Source organism: Bradysia coprophila, unplaced genomic scaffold (assembly GCF_014529535.1).
Source record: "Bradysia coprophila strain Holo2 unplaced genomic scaffold, BU_Bcop_v1 contig_232, whole genome shotgun sequence".
Taxonomy (NCBI): domain Eukaryota; kingdom Metazoa; phylum Arthropoda; class Insecta; order Diptera; family Sciaridae; genus Bradysia; species Bradysia coprophila.
This window is the reverse complement of record NW_023503493.1, coordinates 16087574-16109204: the sequence shown is the minus strand read 5'-3', so window position 1 is coordinate 16109204 and position 21631 is coordinate 16087574. Positions and strand designations below refer to the sequence as shown.

General features: G+C 34.3%; 1 long non-coding RNA gene across 1 annotated transcript; it reads right to left on the bottom strand.

Moving 5' to 3' along the window:
• Positions 1 to 1838: 1838 nt before the first annotated feature.
• Positions 1839 to 15601, bottom strand: LOC119076995. Its single transcript, XR_005087727.1, has 3 exons — positions 15592 to 15601; positions 5647 to 5651; positions 1839 to 1893 (listed from the first exon to the last, which is right to left on the bottom strand). It is a non-coding gene; the product is annotated as an uncharacterized LOC119076995 (long non-coding RNA).
• Between the last annotated feature and the right edge of the window lie 6030 nt (positions 15602 to 21631).

Genomic DNA, 21631 nt, shown 5'->3' with positions numbered 1-21631 from the left:
GTTAACCTGAAGTCTAAGCTTTTCAACAATACCAAACATGTCATGCGTGTGTCTAGATAAATATCTTCACCAAGTGTATTTCTGAGTAAAAAACTATTGTATCCCACTTATCTTGGTGGGAAAATTTAAAAATAAGTTTTTCAACAATTGTCCTATTTAGAGCAGCATTTTGCGAGTCAAAATAATGATGGTGCATTTACAGCGTTAACGCGTATGACTTTGGAGTGTTGTTGACCACTCATTTAAAATCTGATTCTGACAAACAAATTTGAATTCCTGTGTGAGGAGCAAAATCTTTAACCACAAAGAGCTTTGTTGGTTGGTTCGTTTTTTATTCTTTCTTTCTCAACAATATGTTCGTATATTGTAACGTAAATCTATCTATAACAGAACAATACCTTTGAGAAACATTAAAAAGATAAATAAATTTTATTCGGTCACTGTAATCATCATTCCATGGATGGTTGAAAAAAACAACAAATAACTTGAACAGAGAGATAAACTCCTCAAAACCATAAACCATAATGCTTTTCATTTCTATTAAAAACCTGCTTCGTTTTTGATCTACTAAAACACTCCTTTTTCGAACATAAAACCACAAAATTCATATTATAGCATCGAGATGAAGTCCGTGTCTATATACGTACACAGACACGATACTCGAAAAAAAAAGAAATTTAATGTTAAACAATATCTCGACGTGTATATGACCTTCTTTATCTGTGTAAAAAGGGTACTTTCCTACCCATGAGAATTACAATAAAATGCTTTCTCCGGGGTCACACACATTAATTTTTATCAAACATTTTACATGTCGCATGTCATAAGACAACAATTTGTTACGGAAGTCATAAAGTTTATATGGTGCGCCATTATAAAATATATGAGCAGGAGTTGGGCCTTCGAGTAGAAGTAATGTTTTGGATAAAATATAACATTCTCTTCATGTTTTGATGCTAACACTGGAAAAGGAAGTATGGGTCTTTTCATTTTACGGGCAACACTCAAACACCTCTCTTGTTTTATCTATTTCCAGCGACTTTATTACATGGGAGCTCCTATGTGTTACCATATAATATATCATTGTTCTGAATGGATATATGTTCCACGAGAGCACGACTTTTGAAAGCTTTTCGGTTGCATACTAAATACACACACACTTATATGTATAATGCCCTAACCCTTCATTGAGTAGATGAAAATGTTGTTTGATTGTGTGGCCGTGGCGTAGCAGCTCACTTTTGGAATTTTATTAGTCGAGGAGAATTATTTATTTGATTGAATTAACCAAATTGACACTTATAAATTGACAGGGAGTTCTTTGGGAAAACATTTTCCAAACATTTCTCAAATTTTCACACGTTTTTATAAATTTTACGACTTTTTCTTAATTTTCCAAAATTGGTATTTTTGGAAAAAGATGGAAAAATGTGAGAAAATTCGAAAATTCTTAAAAATATAGTAAAAGGATTTCCCAAAAATAGACCTGGTAAACGGTTTCAACTCAGCTTTTATCGTCGAGTCGTAAAATTTATCAACAGACTCTCCTATTTGGAAGGTTGTCTAAACTCAAAACACACAAGGCATCGAAAACGTGTTTCGACCAAAATTTTCTTTCATGCTTAACGAAACTATAACAAAAAGAATTTTGATTGAAACACGTTTTCGATGCCTCATGTGTTTTGAGTTTTAAATCTCCCAAACACTAACTGAACTAACACTCGTAAGCGACTAGTCCTCAGTCAGTACACTACAAATTGAAATTATTTGGAATCGTAAAAAGCCGAAAATTTATTAAATGCGTAGGATGTGAATTCTTTCTCTTGGCAGAGATTCCTTAAGGCCAGGTTATGGTGGCATATTTCGCACAGATGTAAGCGGGCATAACCTGGCCTAAAGCAACACTGAGATAGGTTTCTTCCAAGGCCGTTCAAAATGTCAATCGTCATCCACAGGGAAGCCAACACAACCTCACTTTGAAGTTTTCACGAACAAATTTGTTTAAGTTGCGGTTATGTTTGCTTCTGTGGATGACGGTCGGATGTTTTCGGCCTGTCAAAATTCGTTTTTACCGTACGATGGAAGAAACCTATTGAAAATGACATTAAAGTTGCAACACATTGAAGAACGTTAGTGATTGTGTCTAATGAAACAATGTTCTCGGTTTTTCTCCCAGCGAAGTTTGAGGCCGACTTTTCGCAGGAATCATTCATATTACCATTTTACCATTTTAATTGCCGAATCTGCTACTTCTCTCGATCCAAGTTTAACAAATTGATGCAAACTCTTTTACTTCATTAGTTTTTCCCATACATTAACCTACGCTCAGTCCTTATTTTTGTCGTCACTGTCTCTAACAGATGACATAGCCGCCCACAAGATGTAACCTTTCTAGTTTCATTCGTGTATTGATTTTTTCATTGATTTTCCGGATGAACCGGCTGAGAATAAGCTCCTCCAACTTACGATCTCGACTATGTACCATACTATTCTACTGTAAATATACTGCTTTGATGTGTGTTTCGCACGTGTGCATTATCGAGGTTGAATAACTGAGAGATAAAACAGCTCACGTTCTTAGATTATAAGATTTGAGTTAAGGGAATGCTGCATGTTCGTACATATCTTGCGGTTTTTCACCACACAAACATACGACACAGAAGAAAATAATTTGAGAAAATTTTAATCAAAAAATTTGTCATTTTAATTATTGCTGTCAGACTTCGTTTCACATATCATTTTCTTTCTATTATAATTCAAAATTCACATTTTACAGCAAAACTTTCGACATTTTTACCGTTCGAAACAAACGTTCATTTCTGCCAACAACGAAGAATAAGGACATAACTCAAAATTTCAAATTTCATTTCAAACGTTATAAAAATACATATAGAGATAGATCTGATTTGGCTGTAACTTCCGGTTCAGTTTTGTATTCAATTTCGCAAACTGTTCAATCAATTTATCCGTATACCTGGAAATTGTAAGAATAAGAAATTGAAAAGGTAGGAAAAAAAAGGGAAACAAGAATGAACATCCCCTGCAGGAAAAGCCAAACCAAAAGACGTATACAAATCGTTGGTTCTATGCACATAATAATGAATTATTCAATATTGAGGATACTGTCGCCTTGCACCAATGGTAAAATAGCTTAAGGGCAAGTTTTCCAATAAATTGTCTTACTGGGCATAAATTTAAATAATGCAAACATTTATTGTGTAACCCAATCGATGTTATTCGTTGCATATAATTCCATTGGATTGGCTTTTGTGTATATATCGGATTGAGAATATCGTTTTTCGGTCGGTATTTCTTCTTGTCGAATTGCATTATACACAGGAAATTGAAATATTTTATGTCAAAATATGTATAGCTTGTGAAAAATCTTGCATTTCAAACATTTCGATGGTGTATTCCGGGTATAGAACTGAACGGATGTTACTGACCTAATGGTATTTACATATGTAATTTAAGCTAAATGCAAAGGAGATGGTGGTGGGGGATGGAGGTGAAAAGCTGGCAAATGTGTGACGATATTGTGATCTGTTATGTATCAGCAGACCGTAAAACTGTCACATGCATTTATGCTTGGATGGTGATGAGACACAGTACATTTTTCTTGGACTTACACAATATTGCACCGAAACTTCAAAACTTTATATGCCCCAGGAACATATAATATAAGAACATGCCATTCATTCATTATCGATTTATTTACAACTTTGTTGGTATCTTGAGTCAATGTAAAGCATAATCTTGATTGATCCATGAATACAGGTCATCTTTGTGATCCCTCAAATGATATGTCACATAGTCCTTAACTACGATGAATAAATTATTTACATAACGTAATATATGCGATGTTTGGGAAGGAAAATACTTGAATTACGGTGGATCGACATGGAACATTTCAGTGCACATTAAGTTTGTGTTTATGTACATAGTGTAAGGTTCTTGATTCTAACCGATGAACAAAAAAAATGTTTGATCGGGTACCAGAAATTGATGCTAATCAGAAATCACCTGTGATTAGGCAAGTTAACTTCAGTTTGTGTAGTGCTGATATGCACATAGTCATCGCAAGAATCGTAAACGGTAACACGTTCGAAGGGCGAAATTTTTTCAACATTTTTGGTCAAGTCAAAGCAATACAACGCTTTGTCAATGTTGAACTACTGACCAAGCAATACAACAATTTTTTCAATCAATAACAAGGATGGATATTCAAGTGATAATCGATATTTTGTCAATCGAATCGTATGCCTACATATGTGATCTATTAATAAAGAAAAAAATAAGCGATGACCTCCAGTTATCGCTGTCAGGAAAGCAATGTTAAAACGAATGAAGTAAAAGATTTTGTACGGTAAATTTCAAAATGAAGTAGGAGATTAAATCGTCAAATAGCTGTGCACTTGATATTTATAGAAGAACTTATGTGTTAGGTTGGATTTAAATAGACATCAGCTAATGCGAAATACCGTCTAAAATTCATCGGCATGGAATAAAAAATATTTTAGGTATAATTGTGCATTACGTGAATAAGACCATTGTTTCGTAAATCCACAGACGAAGTAAAGAGTTTTAACAATACGTAGAGAATTTCCACTGGCTAAAGGGTAAGAAATTTAAGTACAAAATTTTTTCGTACGATAAACCGCTAGAGAAAAGTTTTTCCGTGATATTCATGACATTGACATAGAGTTTTATTACGAACGGATTTCTTCGACTTTTATATTCCCACGCGATATTATGCTGAAAATGTCTTTGGTTCATCTAATGGAGACTATGCTATAATACTGTATCATTATTTGCGCTCAACCGAATCGAAAATAAAGACTAGAATATTTGTATCCATTGATACTGCTCCTGGGGAATAGATCCGTTTGATATAAACGACAAACTATCGAAAAAAAATTAATTTGCCTTCGACCATTCCAGACAGAGCGAAATCATTTTTGATTAACTTACTTCGATCCATCCTAACTCCATATTTCACAGCTAATGAGAACATCACACACGTTTATTGATGCTTGTGAATGTGTAGCAAAATTTCATTTGATCTAATATTGATGGATTCATCTTCTTTTATATCAAAATTCAAAAAAGGGACTTCGTATTCATGATGCATTCAGATGGTTGTGAAGTGAAGAATTTTCCATCGTGCTGCCATGGCGTCGTATGATTTTGCCTCGAATGTTGCAAACAACTTTTTTTGAAAAACTATTTGCAGCTTTTCAGAAAAGAAAAAGAAGTAAATGAAAAAGCTACCTACCTGACGTGAGCAGACGAATTATGATATTGTGTGTGGGCTTTTGAAGGCAACACTAAGTTAAAAGCCATAATACTGAGAGATAACGTGTAGCACAATAGGTAAGTTAGATAACCCAGAAACTAGAAGAAAATGAGACAGTTCCCATCACACTTTTGATAAATATCATCAGAGATTAGAGCCTGCTCGTAACGGTAACATAAACATAAAATACAAAATACGAAAGGTTTTCGTCGAAAGAAGAAATTGAAGCTGACAAACGGATAATTCGTGCTCCCTTTATGACTTGAAGCTCTAAAAATAACTTTCACAGCAATTTTAATTTTGAATCCACAATCCACATGTGGAAAATTTCAAATTCATTTTCTAAACACCTTAACTGAGGTAACACTTAATTTAACTTACAAGTCTTTTCCCGTTACTTTCTTCTTCTTATTCATCGCTGCGATGGTATAATAAAATCATTTCCTTTCTCGCACAAATATTATAAAATAAGCTCACCGAAAGTGAACCGAAAAAACCAAAAGTTTTCATATAGTTTTCAAGTTGTTAGTTTTCGTGAAAGTGTACGAAAAGTTCGAATTGCTTAGTAACGAGGAAAAGTATGGTATGTCGGTGCGGTTTTCAAATTAAGTTTTAATTTCTTTTGTTTGTCAGTAAGTTCTTTAGATATTTTTTTCCCCTCAAAGATTTTTATAGTGGTTTTTGCGCTCTCAAGCATTTATTTCTTGTTTAACTTGTAAGTTTTTTTTTTCAATCGGAACAAAAAGCGACAACGGAATAAGGGAGGGACTAATCGATTCTTTTCGCGATTTTTTGTCAAATATCAGCAGAAATATGAAAAATAAGAAAGTCGTACATCGGGCATTCTCATAATATTGTCATATTTAAAAGATTTTACAAAAAGAAAATCTTTGAAAAAGCACTTCCCACTCAATTTCACACCCAAATCACATCCACCTTGAACTTAGTCGAATATGGTTTAACGAAGAGAATCGTCGTTAAAGTCGTTAATCGTAACATGAGTACTGTTTTTGAAACGTCAAATCACCAAAGCAAAAATTTAGTGTCGGTTGTGAAAAATGTAATAATTTCGGTGATTTCGATGTGATTTAAATCAGATTTTGTGCGGAAATGTGCTTTTTGTGTTTTTTTAACATTACAATCAACGGTTTACTTTTAATATTCATCAAAGCAAACGAATTTATGAAAAATTTATGGTGACCAATCATGTAAACAAACAACAATATTGTCGTTTGGTGTGATGTGAGGTTCAAAAGGGATGACCCAGTAGAAATAAAATGTCGGCGGTAATCTTAAAAATTACGTTTTAGCGGAAACGCTTTAGTTTAAATGTGTGTACGTTTCCGGTGAAATAAATTAGTTCGAAAGTATACACTATTGAGGAGCTTTACGATAACACCTTTAGTTAGAGGGGTGTCACATCCCTTATTGAATTTTAATAATAGAATTTTAGGTTTTCTTTCATCGCAAGGCTCGACACTTACATAAATATGGCTAGAAGTTTATTTAGTAGCGGGAGCTTATAGTGTACTAACATTATAGGTAGCAATGGCACCTTGGCTATTTCCAATTTTCAAAAATGTACGACCGCAATTCCGACTTCGAATGTGTTAGCTTTCAGCAGAAAATGCATTTGGTTTTACCCGTTTGACCAGCTCTCAGAAAAGTGAGCAGTTTACCGAAATTTTCATAAATTGCTCACGTTTCTCAGAGCCGCTCAAACTACTACAACCAAATGTATTTTCTGTTGCAAGCTACCACATTCGTGAATGGTCGTCGTAAATTTTTCAAAAAGGATTCTGATGGAAAGATATAATCGAAAGTCAACTAAAATCCAGTAATTGAAAATCGTCCTAATGTATGCTTTTCAGCAAAGCACCGATAACTCTTAAGACGAGTCGACACGACGCTAATTTGTAGCCTGAATCTGTGCGAAAAAATAATATATTTTCGATGATAGTTCAGAGTCCTTTCTGGAAAAAGTGGGACCATCGATTTGTGTCAAAAGTTGTTGGCTTTCAGTAACAATGATAAATGTTTGTGTTGATGTAAGCCTACCATGAGAAAACTCAATTTGTGCCAATTCTAGCGAACTATTGTGTTTTCTTGTAGTAGGTGGTGTACACCACAAACATTTATTATTTTTACTCAAAGCCAACACATTTTAAAACAAAACGATGGTTCCACTTTTTCCAGAAAGGACACGGACTCTGAGTTATCATCGAAAATATATTATTTTTTCGCACAGTTAGGCTACAAATTAGCGTTGTGTCGATTCGTCTTAATAGTTATTTGTTCACCAAGGAAAAAAAAATCATCTACAATGGTGTTGTTTCATCCGAGTCACCCGTGAAAATGAAATTTCCTACTTTTTCCTGGTATTTTAACTCATGTACATGTGGTTTTCACAACAAAGGTTTACGAAGTTTAAGGTGAGGTGACAAATGAGAAAATGACCAAATGATTATCGAAAACTTGATAGTCCACGGTGGGGCTGAACGAACTTTAAATAAACATGTCGACTTCCATCTCGGTTCTTCTCATAGCTGAGTTAGGGGAGGCGTGTACTATCCAACGGCACATGTTGCAGGCGCAACCGCTGAACCGTTTCTGAGAACTAGGAATATCGTCGCCTGGCTCCGCGGAAGTTGATGGACCAGTGATTGAAACTGGAATCGGTAGAGGGACAAATTCTAAGAACAACCATGTAAAAATTATTGCTCTCGGTCATTTGGTCGCAGAGCAATAGAAGCGGAAAGTCGAAAATTCCACCTCTTCAAGGGGTGATGCCTCCTCGACGAAGTTCTCGATCCAGCACTTTAATAGTGTTTCTAGACAAGGTTAATGTGCTTTTTAAAATGGCAATACATTTTTTTTGAAAGTGGTCTCTTTTGGTACATTTTCAGAAAAGTCACTTTTTTGCAACCCTCGGTGAACTTTGGCTACTCCCATACCTTGCCGGTTGGAATATTTCAACACGACATACCTCACGCCTCCCCTAACTCAGCTATGAAAGAAAACGAGATGGAAGTCGACATGTTTATTTAAAGTTTGTTCAGTCCCACCGTGAGTCACACGTTCCGAACAAACAATTTTCCAATAAAACGTATCAGAAACTATCGATCCATCACACTCGCTAAAATAAACTATCCCTAGTTGACGAGAGTATTGGTTCCGTCAACTATTTGAACATCATTTACATTTTACGAGTACGTTTCGAACGCAATTTGTCCCCGAGAAAGATATGAAAAAACAACTGAAAAACACAAAAAAAAATTCAACGATTTCGTTCACGTAATGCAATCAACATTCTGTAAAATATTGTTATTCATTTTGACCTATCATATCTCTACTCGGGAAAAAAGCTCACAAAATATTTTAGTAATTTTATTCAATCCATAGAATTGGAAAATAGGCTTCGTGAGAAACGTGACATTGATATTAATCGAAAATATTTAAATAGACAAATAAACGCATACAAAACGTCCATATACGTATATAATAGCAATTTTGCCAATTTTCGACGTTTTTCCTGTGGTATATGTGTTTTTTTTATGAAATTTCCCGGGATATATCCTAAAATAAAAGAAGGAGAAAACCTCACAGTTTGACAGAAAATTCATCGGAAATTATTCTTAACACGTTGAGCATATTTGTGTGGGAATTTTTTTTCGTCTTCAAATTGTTTTCGATTTTTCTTTTCCTTTATTTTTTTCGGCGTTATCAGAGTATTAAATGATATATTTAACATTCTCACAAATGAATAAATTTGATTTGGAGAAAATATTTTTATAATACGTGCAGATTAGATGCGAGAAATGGATGGAAGGATATTAAAGCTATCGGATGATACTGTGTTGGCATAAGAAATTCCACATCCAAAGTGGCATGAATTTTTAATTTTATTTTGTTCTCACGACAAAATTGTTTTGAACACAAAATCATTCCGTAAAATGTTTCGAAAATCGATCATTGATATTTTATAAATAAATAGTCGTGTTTGGAAGATTTTTTTTCCCTACCTTCATTATTAATTCATCGTCCGAATTTCACTATTAAATATTTAAATTTACATCAAATTTGTCGCTTTTACACATAACTTAGACGTTTGTAATCGAGCCAAAGTCTAAAGCTTTTGACTAACCTTGTCGAAAGAAGAAGTAATGACAATTAGAATGACTTAAATGGTTTGTAGTAATAACAGTTTTCACTCCTCGTTTGCTTTTACTTGTTTAAACAGAGTTTGCTTGCGTAGCTTTCACCTCCGTACGATTAACTCAACTCAACTACCTTCCGTACGATCAATTACAAGTTTCGTCTGGAACACCAAAATACTTTTTGAAAGATGCAAAACATCACAACTATGTTTACGAGGCAAACTAGTTACTACTACAGAGGAATTCCAACTAATGTTAAATAATTATTAAATTATTCTATTTTTTCCGATTTATTTGAATTTCAGGGATTCCACCGAAAATTTTAAGTAAAAAAGTGGAAAAGTGAGTAAAAATAACGAAAATAGTTGCTAGAAATAGTTGATTTTCTGATGAAAAAGTTGGTAAAAAAGTGAGTTTTTAGGAACTTTTGTACCCTATTCTACGTGAAGTCAAGGGTTTTACCATGCATATGTTTCCCCTGCATGAAGTTAGGTCATTAGAATCGTAGATAACTTTAATTTCACCAAACCGGATGGTTTTTAGCGATATAGCAAAAAAAAATAAATGAAAAGAATATACTGCAACCAATGAATTTCATAGACATGAGACAGCAGAGAAATGATAAGTTGGTACGCCTGTGGCGAGATGGAATGCGCATGAGGATGACAGCTGAATTGTATGGGACAGAATTTCATACAATTTTAACGCCTGTCTCTCCCATAGCTCCTGTGATCCTCATGCGCATTCTATCTCGCCACAGGCGTACCAACTTATCATTTCTCTGGTAGACAGGAATACGTCCGAATCGAATGCCGACGAATCAGCATTTACAAAAACCTGAAGCGTTACTTCGTTCATTACTTCAAGACTTTGCTTACAGAAAGTGGCAAAACATTAAAGAGAAATCAGTAGATAGAAAATGCTTTATTCTCCTTGCAGTTTTGTGACAGTCCTAACAGCAACTGGCTCAAAAATACGTAGAAGGTAAAAATTCCAATCTGAAATTGGTAGAAGAATTATGTACAACACGAGAGGTTAGGTCGACGGAATTTTCGCTAAGAAAATTTAATGCAGGATGAATGTTAGGAACTTTTTTAGGATCATACTTCAAGGGTAGTTTTGTTCCTGTAATTTTTATGTCAATTTAACATCCATCCACAAAATACTGACTACAATATAGTGAACCCTAAGGTTCTTCAAGTGAAATAGAAATATTACGCAAGTGACTCAGGTGGAAGTTATTTGTTTTATTTTAGACACTTATAAGTCAGTAGCAAATTTTAAATTTGTTTATAAAATTTCAAAAATGTTGAGGTTGAAGTTTTTGGATGTTTTGAAAATTTACTTATAAGAGCCTGACTTATAACTTGAAAGCGTCTTGGTTATAACGTAAACCTTCCACCTTATACGTTAATTCAATCATTTGCGCAATCCTTCTAAACAAAAAGCGAAAAGAAGGTGCACTATCAGTTAACTCTTTCAATTAAAGATTTCCATCCTTATTCATAAGGATTCCAAAAGGAATTGCAATATACTAACAATTTTTAGAGCTTATGATTTTTATAAAATCTTTTTTTTTGTGTGTGAACTCGTAATATCAGATGCAAAGGTTAAAAAATATAGCTATTGATACATAAATGCAAATACGCAGCGGAGATACGTAGATTCATATCAGAAAAGTGCAAAAACATAAGAAGTAGATGCGGAGCGACGGCACGACGTTTTTATGTGCTGTAGAGTTTACTCTGGTATAATGCCTTTTGCAAGGTAATAGAATTTTTATGGAAGTAAAGAAAGGAAATTTTCCAATGCCGCAGGCGAAACTTTACAATTCTAACATTTTCTAATCTATTTTAATTGATTTAAAAAAAAAAGTGAGTAAAGGGTCTGAAAATAGTTGAAAAAAGTGAGAAATAGAGCAAATAGTTCCTCACTTTTTCAGATCTTGAAAATAGTTGGAAAAAGTGAGAAAAGTGAGTGCGTGGAATCCCTGGAATTTCATAAAAGATCTAGATAAAATCTGTGTCTTCTTATGTTTAAAGTGATCTTAGTGCTTGATACAAAATCTTTTACTTCATTTGTTTTAACGTAATTTTGTAATATAAAAGAGAACACTACCGTATCGATCATTTTTCTCATCGTTGTCGATAACAGATGCACAGGTGTTACTAGTTTTACTAGTTCGTACCTTCTGCATCAATCACACCTATGGCTAAATAGACATAGTCATTGAGCGAGACTAGCTCGTTCGCAATGTATAGTAACAATAAACTAAACTATGATTGAAAGACAAAGTAAAATTAATCGAAATAAATCTTCCATGGCACATTGCATCAGCTATAACTCATTCACATCCTAAACGCTCAAACCGGCCGGAACCTCGTCCATATTCAGATGATTTAATAGCTATTCCTTTCCATTGATTAATTGACTGTGCCAGGAAAAAAGTGTTACATTTTCGTAATAAAAATCCTCCGGACCCCAACTCCCGACGTATGACTTACGAATTATATCAGATGTATATTATGCTGTAGATAGATGTGTACCAATAAGCCTCCAGTACGAGTAATGTGTAATATATTATAGTATATCAAGGATGGCATAAATTTTTCCGCCAACACTAAAAAGAACTCCATAAAATGTACTGAACATCGAATAAAATAAATCTTTATCGTTGAGTCTCCCATAAAACTGTATGTATAAATGATGCATACACGAATCTATATATACCCAGTTCTGTTTTAAGCATTACCCAAACACCAAGCATATTACACTATAATATTTCAGACTATCAAGCATCGCTGGTATACTTTAAGCAACTCTTTTCTCTCTTCCAAAAAACCATCGGGCGGTCGACACTTAATTCAGGCTGCGGCTATACAACTAATGGACCGTTTAATGAATGCTTTTATCATATTATAAATCTTAAAAGCATTGGTGACCACCTCAATATAGTGGACTAGCCATGGGTAGAGGTTTGGAAGGATTTTCCTCTCTCTCATTTTTTTTTTAATTTTTGGTCATGTGTGGTAGTTTATTGTACATGGCACAGGAAAGATCCAATTTGTGCCAAAAACTATACATTGTGTTGTTGAATGCATATCGTGTTGTGTATTATGATGTTATAAATCTTGAGATGATTTTTAGATGATGTACAACCGCACGCAGTGTAATTATAGGAAAGAGAACGGTTTTCTATTCGCCAACGCAATAACTGGCCGTTTCAATGGTGATCACCATTTCAGAAATAGTTTTTTCATATCTAGAACCCGAAAAGTGCGACTTCGTCGCACTTTTTTTTCTGTCCAATATGAAAAATACTATTATACCAAATACTATATTCGTACCACGGACTAAAAGTGTTTTTAGCGATATTGATTCCAGTCTGGAAACCTCTCACACGCTAAAAAAGACTTTTAGTCCTAGGTACGAAATGCACTGTTATCAACATTTCATTGAATTTATTTGATGGACATAATCTCTTCAGCATCTCGTTCCTCTTAATGGAAAAATTATACAAATAGTTGTTACAGTAATGTATAGTACCGAAGTTAAAAACAATTTTCATAACGAATATATCTCGGAAAGTATTCCAATTTAAAACGAAGCTTCAGTTTGAACTTTGTTTATCCATTTACTTTTTTCCAACTCCGAAAAGAAAGTTCAAATTTTTCGCTTAACTGGATTCGTGGGTTTCAGACGTAAAGCTTGCGATGCCCATTCAAATGTTGAATTTGGCACCTCAAGAACACACATAGTCGGTAACTTGTAGTACGGTTGCAGCCTGCCCTCAAAAGTTTTCAATATTTCACAAACTATTACGTAAAGCGATATACTCAACTTCTTCTATGTTATCTAACGTCCAGTGTTTATGAGAGTGCATTGAATATGTCTAAAGTGTAGTGCCATAAAAGCCTCCAGCACCGAGATGTTATTAAAGTTATGTCAAATAGAGATCCAAAGAGGAATGAGGCGCCAGTCACTATTGAAGTTTTTAGCAATCGAATTCGCAAGCACAGAGATATGCAGCGCAATCAATTTTAATGTAGAAAAAACCCACTAGGGGTTTGAAATCACGGTATATATGATCTGGTACTTTCAGACGTAACCTCACTTTTTTTCGTGCATTCATTAATTTGTATACGGTTTTAAATGTGGAATTTCTTTACGTGGCTGCCTTTTCAAACGCACTTAAACATAACCTATACAAAAAAACCGCGTCGAAAGACCAATCATTTGATCTGAGATTGCAGGTTATGTAGTAAATGTTTCATTACATAAATACCGTCGGGAACACAAGCCTAATTTTATCATACCTTTGTGCTAATAAAACATTGTCTCTGCTACGATTCTTTTACTTCTGTATTCATTTCATATTCGAAGCTTTAAAGGTGTGACTCACTCACAGACTTTTGACAAGTTGACATGGAAGAATTATTTCTGACAAACATTCAAAAGGCTTATTTTGCGCTCATATGGATGTAATTAAAATTACAATTTAAGAGGCATCGATGCTTTGCTGAAAAGCATACATTTGGGCGTTTTTTTAAAACTGGATTTTAGTTTACTTTTGATGATATCTTGACACCAGAATCCCTTTTCAAAACTAAAGGACCGCAATAAAGACCACGAATATGTTAGCTTTCACCAGAACATAGATTTGACCAGCTCTGAGAAAATTGAGTAGTTTATTAAAATTTCGATAAACTGCTGCCTTTTCTCAGAGCTGGTCAAACGACTACAATCAAAACTAATTTTTATTTAAAGCGAACACATTTCGTGGTCTTTATTGTGGTCGTACATTTTTCAAAACGGATTCTGATGAAGAGATATCATTAAAAACGAAATACCAGACATGCAAATGTAGGCTACAATTTTAGCGGAGCATCGATCCCTCTTAACGGTAAACTTTGCGATTAAAAGTAAACAATGAGAAAAAAGTTTTCAAAGAAATTTTTGTGCCTTTGAAAATTGAGTTTCATATTTGCTCTACTTTAAGTTTTTTCTTGTTTCGCATTAATTGAAACATTTCCTTCATCGTGCGTGGTTACACGTTCGTAGCAACAATGACGCAATGACGTCATTTCATCTCAAAATGTTTGTAAATTCCTCGAGTCGGAGACAAAGTTATAAGAAGTCTTCATGATTATATGACATGAACATTCGTTATTGTACCCAAACTTTTGACTGATTGTTTTACATTGAACACTTTTGTTTGAGTGGATCAGCAGATAAAGAGCTTAAACGAAATGAGGCAGCTATTTCAAAGTCGTCGACTGTAACAACGGTTGAAAAATAAATGGGCCCAATCAATGACATAATAGTCCCACGCGCTATTATGTCATTGGGCCCAATTGTTGTGAAGTTTGTTAATCCAATACGAAGCGTGAAGCTAAGGTAAATATCAACTCAATAACGCAGCGTGTTGAGTGTAGACCGAGACTTGCAGTTTCTAGGAGAAGAGTTACGGCATGCTTTCTCTACTCTCTACTCTATCAAAATTACTATATGTTTCAACCGACGTATGAAACATTGAAACATTTTCCTAGTAATTTTGGTGGATTAGAGAATAGAGAAAGCATGTCGCAATTCTTCTCCTGGGCAATGAAGATCAATCCATTAAAGTACGTTAGAAAAGTTGTACATTGCCTATTAGAACACTACTTTTGGCTTGAAAAACGAAATATGAATGTGAAAGTCGAGTTATTACTTTAAACTTGTCCTACATTACCAAGCAAATAAGATTTCGTCCGAATTAAACTGGCAATTGAAATAGAAAAAAATCTCGAAAAGAAAAATGTGACCAACGCTAAATCACACTGGATTATTATAAACCGTTTTATTATCAAAATTTATCTGGAATGTGCATATGCTGCTTTTACACGTATTTTATGTGGCCATATTGACCTCAAAATTTGCATTCTCTATGTACATGAATTTAACCATTCATATTATAACAGAAATCGTTTCATAGGTCTATATAATATGTGCACTCGAGAGTCACATTCGTTATAATATGAAATATAATATAAGTGTTTTTCGTATTATGTTAGTCCTCCAATATGTATTTTATACATCGTTGGCAGAATGCAAAGTCATTTCAAAGATAAAATCTCACCTTTTGTGTTGTAAGTTGACCATGTTTAAGCTATACTGTGTATGCAGATGAACAGTCAACCCGGCCAAAAAAAAACCCTCCATATGGCAAAAGCTTTGCAGCTCGTACACAAATTCCATATTACCTAGAAAGGTGGGTAGATGTGTGTAGTGTGTTTGCTTTTCGTATGTAGCTGTAAAACCACAAGGCACATAGGTTTATTCGTATAGCTTTGTTATTGTGTGCGGTGGAAATAAACGTGAAATGTTGGACCATATTTACATTGTCTGAGGGTTAAAGTTTTCGCATATTTCGTCAAAAGAGGAATTCCAAACAACAAACCGTATATCACAACCAAATAGAAAGAAGTTACACATTTTATGAGTTCTTTTCACATTCTTGATTATTATGCATGTATGGAGGACCTTGATGAAGACTTATTGAAATTAGAAAATATTTTGTTTCGAAATTGATTTTACGTACGAGAAATATGTTTTGGAAGACTACACGATAGTGAGTAAATTAATCGTTTCCACATGGCGAACGTATCACCAACATAATTGTCATTTTCTCGAGTTCATATTACAAAGATCGCTCTAATTGGTTGAAGGTTGTAACAATTTTCTTTCTGGTGCGAAACTACAGCAATGTGATTCACATTTGTATCACATCTGTAAAAAAAATGTGAAAGTTTGGACGGCACATTCTCTGTTAGATTAGCACCTACGTCAAAACGGACTTCACATTTGAAAAGTACATTCCCAAATGTGCCCAGATGTGACCTAGATGTGACTTTCGGAGCTATAGCGGGGAAAAATGTGCCAATCACATTTCGTCAAATTATCGTTTTTCGCTAGATGTGATTGGCACATTTTTTGGCTATAGCTCCGAAAGTCACATCTAGGTCACATCTGGGCACATTTGGGTATGTACTTTCCAAATGTGAAGTCCGTTTTGACGTAGGTGCTAATCTAACGGAGAATGTGCAGTCCAAACTTTCACATTTTTTTTACAGATGTGATACAAATGTGAATCACATTTTTCACATTTCGACATTTGATTGGTAATTTTGTTGTGGCACTCATAAATAGTATTTCTATCCAAGAAATGTGACAAATGTGCCATATCTAGGCCGGTGACAGTCAAAAGTGATCAAAAAATGACCGAAAAGTGTTTTTTTCTGTTTTTATGCTAATTTAGCTGTAATTGAATTCTTATTGTTTTCTTGCGATGGAATCAGCAACTAATTTATAGTTACTGGGTAAATAGTGTCACTCTCAAGCTTTATGTGACCGATGTAAAGAAAGTTTGACGTAAAATATCTCCGAAAAAGAGTCAAACATTAAATTCCTTTGGACTGGTCTTTTTTTAAATGCTAACTTAACACTTTCACACTGTCGGCTTTATTGTCCGTTTACTTAACAGAACAATCTTCACAAGTTCAACTTTTATCTTTTTTAAATGTGGGATTTAACCAATTTTAATGAGGAGCCACTGTAAAAATTATTAACGATTCCCGCAACTCCCAGAGGATCTCAAAAAGTAGTTTTTGGAGTATAAATTTACCTCAAGATAAGTTATAAGTTTTCGTGTGGTTTGTTTGCTTCTATCGATTTATTCGTTCCAAATGCCTTCCATCACATAACATTTGCGTCTTTATTTTCATATCTTCCATTCTGCACATACGAAGTGCACCGACTCTTTTTACGTTAAAAACATAGAAAACGATGTGGGACTAATAAAATTGCAGAACGATAAAGCACGTAACACCTTAATTTGAGTTAAGTCAACTCACTTCTAACATGAGTGGTACTCTAAATAGGGTACTGAAACTTGACAGTGTGTCCCACAACTGTAAAACACTGTAAAAATATTTCCATGTAAAATATAGTACTTTCTGCAGCTGACACTATGATTACTTTCGCTCGAAGTGAGTTTGTTAAATTAAACTTTTTAAAAAAATATTTATTCACTGTTATAATGTGCGGAATACTAACACTAATACTAAGTTAACACTTTGTCTTTAGGTAATCTACATTAAATGTCACAGCTTGACTTTTTGTATAAGGCGCTACAGCTATGACAGGTGTTGTAGATTACTTGGAGACAAAGTTACCTGCTGCAGATGAAGCCTAACAACTGCAACTTGTGTAGCTTTAGATCGTCGTTAGATCATCTTTAGATCATAATTTTTAGATTTTCAGAAAAATAACGAAGCGGTATGACGCGTCAGGCGCCACGGTAGGTATTATTTAAAGGTTTGACATTACAAGATTGCCTGATGATTTTTTTTTTTTACCTCGGAACGTTCTCTTTGATTCGTCCATAGTTTTCTTTCGTAGTGCTTGAAGGGACGTAAGGGTTCCCTCAATACAATTATTCTACAATTTATTCGCGTTTTCGTTCAATACTAAATTTTTTTATAGTAAATAGATTTATCTTACAGTTCAAGAACAGATTGTGGTGTGGGTACTGCTTTATTTTAACGATTTTAAATCAACTTCTAGTTGAAAAAAAATAGTTAACTCGAAGATACTTCAGAAATTTATCATTTATTTCGAATTAAGTTCCATTGAACTACTCATAAATTAATTCGTGTGTTGAAGAGCCATCATAAAACTCACAGTTATCTGAAAAATGCACAAAAAATATCACAATCTCGTCAATAATTTTTCGAAAAAAAGCACTAGAAACTTTTAATAAGCTCTTAAAGCAGCACATAATGCTTCATAGAAGAGTATTGTACACACAGAGCCAAAAGCAATCTGATTAAAGTCTGTATCCAAGTAAAAGGAACAAAATTAAAAACGTGGGAAGACGCGGTGTATTTTCTTATACCATTTGTACATTAAATTTGCTAGGTAAGTTCTTAGAATTATTTTTGTTTTTGTGTTTGACTGTAAGCTTTTAAAGTCCGCGAGGGTGTTGGCATTTTTGTATATATAGAGTGAGAAAATTTAGCAGATATGTGGTCGAAATACCGTTCGCACCAACAGATTGATGGAATTTCGAAACATAAAGCGAAGTTGCTTTTTTCTGGAATACAAACAGATATTTACAACCTCAGATACCAGAGATTTTATTTCTGAACGTCTCCTAATCTTTCCTAATATTTCGAGAGATGTTAGTCTCTTCCATAGAGGTAGACTACCTAGAGGCATTATGACCGAAATTCATTGAAAAATTATATCACACACACCACTAGATCTCTTCAAAAAAATTTCTGAAAATTTCTTGTTGTTAGGAAAAGCAAAGGTGGTCTGCAGGACGTCCCTAAAATGCCTCAAAAATCGGTGTATTTTAGAGACACACAGTAGATCAATTTTGTGTTATGGCGATTGAAAGTAATTTGTGAAACCTGTAGAAGTACATTACGTATGCAATGGAAATGGGGGATAATTTCCATTGTATACGTAATGTACTTCTACAGTAAGTAATATTTCATGTAACTCGAAATTTTCGTACAAAAACATGTCAGGTTTCAGGCCAGGTTTAGCCATACAAAATTCGGGTTTCAGGTCAATTCAGGTCAGGCCAAAATTTATTATATCAGATTCTGGTTTTTTATGGTATTATTAAAGCTCTTGAAATTTAAGAATGCACACGCACACTCATGAAACCTGATAGTCCTAAAATTATATTCCAGATGTAAGTGTTGAGTAATGGGAAATTATTCTCGAGGGACCATCGTTCCCGGTCTAGTAGGACTAATGTAATTTTCCTTTTAACAATAGTTTGAATCACTTTACCATATAAAGCGGAAATTGGTACCAATTTGATGAAACTATTGGTAAAAAGGAATAAAAACAACGTTGAACCCGACGAACCAATTGACGTTTATCACTATACATCTTTAATGAATTTTCTTCATCTTGATTAAATCTCGTTCAAAATCTCAATCCGAGTCTCAATCACTTACACCAAAACCTAGTAACTCAGTGAAGTATGATTATTAGCTTTTCATTAAAAAGCGTGTAGTGTGAAAAGCCTTCTGCAAGTCATCAAAGCAGAAATCATTTTTTTTAAACATGAAACGTGTAAAAAACTATATTATTATCAACATTAGTTACATGTAATCTCTACGACTACGGCAGAATTCAACGTTGATTTCATTAAAAAACCATGTTACGAGTGTTAATGAAAATATGAAATGGTACCCAAGTGCGACAAAAAAAAATCTGTTAATGAAAATGTCGCTTGTATTCGGTTATATTTACACCGAATAAAACCAGAAATATGTTAACTCAGTGGAAATTAACAGAAAAATGTGTTGTTCCCATGAGGAATAATAAAAATGTAAAATTTGTACGTGGGAATCAAAACGAAATGAAAACTTGGAGTAAATACCAGCAATGCGGATTTCATTTAATATTATACTCATGTGCAGGAGAGCGGCGCTTTTTTTGGAAAACAATTTTCGAACAAATTCTTCTTATTTTTTTTGTAATTTTTGATTTTTGGTCACTTTCTACTCAGTTTGGTGATATTGTTCATAACTAGTCAGATGTTTAGCTGTAGTTTATTCAGAAATACCGAAGGGTGAAACTTTAAATAGTTACCATAGATATTCGCCTAGTCGGTTGGCCTGTAGAGGCGCCACATTTTTTTTATAGTACTTCAATCTCACTGGACTATTTTTTTGTGTAACAACTTCACATTGATTCATTTCCATGGAATGTCACAGCAGTGAAGTTTGTTCATGAAAAAATAATTCAGTGACAGCAGACTTTTGATGAAGAAAAGTACTAAATTGTATTAGATTTTACCCTTAGTTTCTAAACCCCATTCTCCTATATTAGACAGACAAATAGACCGACATGTCGAAACAAACACCTACTTCAAAGAACTTCAATTAATTACTGGCCATTTAGAGACCGACGTATGGGCGACGTATGATTACAAAATTGACATAATTCTTTTGTTCTAATGTCAATTTTGACACTATACGTCACGTCGCCCATACGTCGCTCTCTAAATGACCAGTTATTGCATAGGCTAATAAGTCTTTAAAATCCCTCGGAAAGAGGAAAAATTTCAAAAATCGCTTTCGCGCGCTTTCATCTCTACCCAGCTTTTAAGAGTCAATTCGCCAAAACTTCGAATATATGGAATCAGTATTGAAGCCGACGGCGATCCAATCGAGCTATGGCTCAAATGAATCGTAGTTCAATTCTGAGAATATCGTGGAACAACTTTTTTCCCGAAAAAATTGTGTTGGGCTCATAAACCTATAAATAATAAAATTCGCTCGAAAAAACGATATTTCGGGAACTTTAAAGTTCGATGATTCTCCAAAATTTGATGGGTTGAGACATATTGTGGAAAATCAACTCCATTTCTAACTGGGACAGTGGATATGGTCGAGTGGGGTGTCAATGGATAGAGCTTGAAGTAAGCTACAAAGCTCCGGGTTAGAGCTTCCTGCTACTAACTTTCCCAGCCATCCAGAGCCCTTCAAAAATTTCTGTTTTCTCGAGGTTTTTCACTTGTTGCGGCGGCTGGGTGGGTCGAACTTCGGTGTTTGTTGGTAAATAATATTCAGCTCATCGACCTTCATAAACGTACACAATTTGACATTATTCACATCTCGCATGTTGGAGTAATTGATAAAAAACAATTTTCGCGACCACTTCGGTGAAAAATTTTCTAAGGACCATGACAGCCCAACAAAATTTTTTCGGGAAAAATGTTGTTCCACGATATTCTCAGAATTGAACGACGATTCATTTGAGTCATAGCTCGATTGGATCGCCTCGGCTTCAATCCCGACTGTTCGAAGTTTTGGCGAATTCACTCTTAAAGTACAGTATTTTAATCAAATTTATTCGAACTTTAATCAAAAAAGGGTTGAGGTCGGGCCAATGCGGTTCGTTATAGAACAATGTATGTTAGTTACATTGAACAGATGAATATATCTAGCATAAGTTTTTTTTTTTAAATGTTCATATCAAAAGAAGTAACAGATTCTGGTGATATGCTTTCCATCTATGAAATTTTAAGTCAATAAAATCTGGTCGCAATTCGGCGTCACTAAATAAATTGTTCAAAAACAAATTCGTTGTGAAACGTAATGTGATAACA